This window comes from Leuciscus leuciscus (genome assembly GCF_965113295.1).
Source record: "Leuciscus leuciscus genome assembly, contig: HAP1_SCAFFOLD_390, whole genome shotgun sequence".
Lineage (NCBI taxonomy): Eukaryota > Metazoa > Chordata > Actinopteri > Cypriniformes > Leuciscidae > Leuciscus > Leuciscus leuciscus.
In genome coordinates this window covers 32,018-38,044 of record NW_028118349.1, presented here as the reverse complement: position 1 = coordinate 38,044, position 6,027 = coordinate 32,018, and the positions used below count along the sequence as shown (strand labels likewise).

Here is a 6,027-nt window from a genome sequence, read left to right as displayed (position 1 = left end):
TTAAATTTACATTCTTTATTGTCACTAAAGCATATACACAAGTATCGAAGTGAAGGTCTTGGATGCAATTATGTTGTGACAGGAAAGACCAGAATTCACAAAACATTAACTGCATAATATAGGCCTACATGTACAGTATTCTCATATACATTACAATACAAAATGAAAAATTACAAATACAGAATACATTTTAAAAATTCATATACATTTTAAATGTTGCAATGATTCTTTGAGCAGTTCCTGTTGCAGTTCAAGTAACATAGCAGTGACTGGATACAAGCAGTACAAGGATAGTCCACCCAAAAAATTTGAATTCTCTCATCATTTACTCCTTCATGCCATCCCAGATGTATATGACTTTCTTCTTCACATAAACATAGACAAAGATTTTTAAGGAAATAATCCATCTCTGTGAGTCCATAATACAAGTGGATTGTAACCCATGTACGCAAGACAGTTGGTCGGAAGTGATTTTTAATAGTTAAAACAGTTTACATTATTAGTATTTCTTTTATCTAGCCTATTGTTTGACTTCAGAAGGCATTGATTCATTCACTGAGGTCGCATGGATTACCGTCACGCTCACTGTGTGTGGTTTTTAAAGCGTCTTTAGGACTCACCGAGATGGATTACTTTCCTTATAATCTTAATTCGTGTTTATCTGTAGAAAGAAAGTAAAATGCATCTGGGACAGCATGAGGGTGAGAAAAATAAGTGAGAATTGTATTTTTGGGTGAACTATGCCCTTAACATTCATATGCTGTTGGTATGCTAATCCAAGATCAGCACAGACTAATACGAATAAAGTGCAAGGTGTCTGAAGATCAAGATCCCAGTCATTCAAAGGTGATGTGTCTGAACAAAGTAAGATTATTGTCTGATAGGGACATCTCTGGTACTATCACTCCATCCTCTGTGTCAGCATCAGAATTTTGTTTATGGAAAAGTTGCTCCACTCCTGGAAAATGAGAGAGGAAATTAATTATAATCTAACAATACAAACTACTTTGAACCCCCACATACAGTAACAAGTTGCAGATTTACAATATTTTTTCCAAACAAATTATATAAATGTTTTAAGGGATTTTACAGTACTAGCTTAAATATTTACCTCGGGAGTCATGAAGCATTTATCATATGTAATACTGTTGTGTAACCAGTAGATGGCTGTATACCCCTATAAACATATATCCATGGCTGTGTATTCCCCAGTTGCTGGATGTTTTCAGTCATAATTACTTGCATGTATTAAGGTTTTAATTTGGACATATATTTATTATTAAAGACTATTAAAGATTAAAAAAAATTCTCAGAAATGTTCATTTGAAGTGCAATTTTTGGCATTATTATTAGTCAAATATTGACACAGAAAAAGCATTTACTCATACTAGCTACATATAATAGCTTTATCTATCAGTCATCTTTATCACACAAAAGTAATCAGAATAAATTATTTCTAAATAATTAAATAATTTTCAAGATACATCAAAATAATTGAGTGTTTATTATTATGAACTGTGACGTGTTCTGTGGTCAAGTCGTTTCTCTCCTCTTTCAAAAACTCTGCATCGCAAATTAATCAGCAATTGAGAAATTCAGGTTTAAATAGCTTTATTGGCATGGTAAAAAAAAGGCTTTACATTGCCAAAGTTAAATCAGGCAGTGATTGACAGCGCTCTGGTCCAATGGCATCATTGACTGATACAGTACTTTTTGTACTGTAGGCTACAGTACATATACTGTACAGTACTCTAGCACAATGTTGTTTGGGGTGGCTGGGGGGAAATATGATATAATCGAAGACTGTAACCGAATGTAGATAAACAAGTCATTTAATGATTGGGCTAAGTTAAATCAAGACAACACAGCTGTATAATGTTATGGGCTCTCACCTGAAAAAAGCCAGTACTGTATTATAAATAGTATTAGTAGGCTATAGTATTGATTAAAAATAAATAAATCTGACTTACCACGAGTAGGCTATCCAGTAACCTTATAGCGACGATGGCTAATGATATCATTCGTCTGTACTATTCCTTCTATAAGAAATCATCTAAAAAATATAGTGTAGCAGCAAAAAAATACAGATATAAAATGAAATAGAAAGCTGCGCTTACAGACGCTCACATCCACACATAAACACAGCACTGACGTCTTCACTTCCAGGTGAAGAAGCTGTCAATCAAAAACTCAGTAGCCAATAAGAGCACACTGCTACTAGCCCCGCCCCCACGAGAGAAATGTGTAAGAACAGCAAACGAAAACTCTGGGAGCGTAAACGAAAACTTCAGAAGCGTAAATGAAATCTCTGGAAGCGCATTTGTAAGTTCAGATCAGCGAACGAAATATGAGAAATTGTTAGCAAAACATGCAGTGTATTAAAAACGAAGTAAAAAAATTTGCCTGCGATTTATTCTTTTTCAGTTTCAAAGATATTTTATTCAGTTTCAATTTATATTTTCATTAGTTTCTTGAAAAGTAACGTTCATTATTATTGGATCAAAATTAATTCCATAGGGAGTCCATAAAACAAATAACAGCTTAACATCCAACAGACTCCTCTCTGAACACCTCCCTCTCTCTCTCTCTCTCTCTCTCAAACACAGTTTACTTACAACATTAAACTTTGTTACATTTCTCCTCTCTCTCACACACTCACTCTCACACACACTCTCTCTCTCTCTCACACACACACACACACACTCACTCATCGTTAGGAAAGATTAGATGAATGTGATCATTTATATTTGGGCCTTTTTTGGGCCTGAAATCGCTGATAAAACCTTATGGCTACTTTAGCTATTATTACATTAGCTAACTACCAACTAACCAGATAACATTAACAAATTGACAAGCACTTACTGGGCAGAATGGCTGTTAATGTTGCATGTCTTGCAAAGCGCTGTTCGTCTTTTGCCATCATGTGAACAATTCTTGAAGCCGAAAGCTATGACCCTCGGTACCCCTCCGGCTGACATGTTGATGTGATATCTGATCTAAGTGGGCGTGGTGTGCGTAAGGTACGAGAGGGCATGACTGATGATAGTTTCATGATCCAGTCATGACAACGCTATTCTCAGCCTGCGCTCCAGCTGGGTAATCAACTTGATTTTTAAAAATAATTTCTATATTTTATATTCAAACTGAAAACATGATGTGATTAACACTCAAGTCATTCAAGTCATCGTGTCTCAAGTCATGTCAAGTCCCGAGTCTTTAACTTCCAAGTCCGAGTCAAGTCTCAAGTATTTTATTTTTTGTCAAGTCAAGTCACAAGTCATAAAAATAGCGACTCGAGTCCAAGTCACCAAGTCACAAGTCCCCATGTCTGCCTCCGGCTGTTCCAGGAAGAGCTCCAGGAACTCCTCAGGTACGTGCAGAACCTCCTCAAAGTGCTGCAGGATGTAGTGCTGTGCTTTACAGCGGAGCTTTGAGCAGGAGGAAAAGTCCTCTGTCAACTTGCAGATGCCAATGCAGTTTCCTATATTAAATTTGAAATGCTGGGTAAAACTTCATTCATAGCCACTTCCAGAATAAAATTTCAAGAATGTGTTTGCCTAGATATCATAGTTACATTCTTTTTTCTGGCAATACACTCATTCATTTTCATGCATTTATATATTTGGACTTAGGCAGTTTCAACCGTATAATGTTGGCAGTGGAAATGATGTATATAATTATAATCATTTCTAGGTAATTTGCACACAATTGCAGTTCAAATGCTTCTTCTCACCTAAAGTAGGAGCTGCAGCCACACATGATGATCTTGTGCACTTGAAATTCTCTGTCATTTGACTTGATGATCAAGTCAGTGTGTTCGCCCAGTAAACGTGCTTCATCAAACACGTCAAAGGCTGTTGCTCTTATGTTCTCCATGTTCTCTCAGGACTGTAAATGTATTCAGTCTTCTCTCCTCAAACTCTGATTAAAGTCTCCTCAGGATTGTGTCTTTGTGGGACTTTTGCTCAGGAGAGTTCTATAGAATGTCTCTGTGACATCATAGTTGTAGAGCTTCAATATATCTTTTCAGTTTGTGTCTTGGCCACATAATTATTAAAGAGTTTGGTTTTATCGATTCCTTTTGAATGAAACATCTTCACAGTAACAAAGATATTAAATTCAGAATTACTGCCATTATAAGTAAAATTACAAATAAATGGGCAAGCTGATTTTTTTTTTTTTTACAATATTTACAACTGGAAAAATTCAACAAACAAGACTTTGAACAGTCACTAAGACACTACGGCTGTATCTGAAATTGTCCCTTATACTGGACCAGCAGTTCTCAACTGGTTTGGCCATGGGACCCACATTTTCCCATGGACATTAATATTATTATTGGGTTTTTTTTTTTAGGAATTTGACCGAATATATATGGTATTATCACGATATTGAAATGAGCGTTTTCAAACAATAAGAGGTTTTATATTTTTTTTCTTAAAACAAAACAAACTAAATTATATTTCAATCCAATAAAGTAATACACACAAAAACTACATAAAGTAAACAAATGTTTTAAACTGATTCAAGTGTTATAAAGAATTATAAAGAACAATAGGTAACACTTTACAATAAGGTAAAGTCAGTTAATGCATTAACCAACATTAACATTGAGCAAAAGCTACATCTGTTACCATAGTTATTCTTTGTTAACATTAGTTTAAAAAAAAATACAACTGATCATTGTTAGTTCATGTTAGCTCAGGTCCATTAAATCCTTCTGAATTTAATAATGTGTTATTAAATGTTGAAATGAACATTAACCAAGATTAATAACTGCTTTAGGAGTATTGTCCATTGTCAGTTTATGTTAACTATAGTGAATTAACTAATAAAGCCTTATTGTAAAGTGTTACCTGTTACAGAATGCAGATCCAGACACAAAGAAATACATTGAAATGTGAGCTTTATTAACAGCACTGAGCAGAATGGAGAATACAGATGAGTATGCAGTTCAAATAGACTTTGAAGAATGAGTAAAGCTTAGTAACGAAGACCTTCCTTGTTTTACAGGTGCAGGAGATCATGGATAGTTGGACGGATGGCTGGATGGACGCACACACCTTTTCGTGTTTGGTGAGTATGCAGGATGATGACAGGAGAACACAGGAGAGGAATACACTGGAGCACCAACGCTGGAGAACAGGTAAGCACTTCATAGAAACAAGACCAGACAATGATGTGAGACGAGGTGTGTGCTTTTGTAGCTGGCTTGATGATGGTGCAGATGAAGTGCAGGTGTGAGTGTTCAGTACTCTGGTGAAGGTGTGCTGTGTGAATGGCTGATGTGACAGCCTGGCAGATCCGTGACAATTAACCAACAATAATAAAGAATCAGAACATTTGCAATCAATGTGTAGGGCAGGGGTTCTCAACTCTGGTCCTCGAGGTCTATTTTCCTGCAGAGTTTAGCAGCAACCTTGGTCAAACTCACCTGCTTATTGATCTTATGGGGACATTTTTTTGGTCCCCACAAGGAAAACAGCTTGTAAATCATACATAATGCAGAACATTTTCTGTAATGGGAGGTTTCAGATTAGGGGATATAATTTGTACAGTAAAACAAATCATTATTTCTATGGAAAATCCCCATAAAACATGAAGTGTGTGTGTGTGTGTGTGTGTGTGTGTGTGTGTGTGTGTGTGTGTGTGTGTGTGTGTTTGTTTTTGTGGTTTACAAGGACTTTTGACCTGAATACGCACCAGCACTATGGGGACATTTGGGTTTATGAGGACAGAGGCCATGTCCTCATAAATCCGACAGCGTAGATGTCATTTACTACGTTCCAGAAGCTCCCTCTCAAAGTTTGGCGCCATGTCCTTACATACCACAAAAACCTGAAATTTTACCATACACTGTGTATCCCCCGATTTCGAGAGTGCGCTCGCGGAGCCAGGTCCTGGTATTACACCCGCGTCATCAAAAATTTGCATTTTTCACACAAGTGTATTCTTTGGGGCCTGTGATTGGTCAGATCGGTACCGGTAGGCGGGAAATCGCGAAAACAAGATGGCGCCAGTGGGCGG

The 6,027-nt window shown here is 36.6% G+C and overlaps 1 long non-coding RNA gene across 1 annotated transcript; it reads right to left on the bottom strand.

Moving 5' to 3' along the window:
* Nucleotides 1-2,146, bottom strand: LOC309491628. The gene is made up of 2 exons (XR_014203221.1): nt 1,971-2,146; nt 1-958 (listed from the first exon to the last, which is right to left on the bottom strand). It is a non-coding gene; the product is annotated as an uncharacterized lncRNA (long non-coding RNA).
* Nucleotides 2,147-6,027: the final 3,881 nt, after the last annotated feature.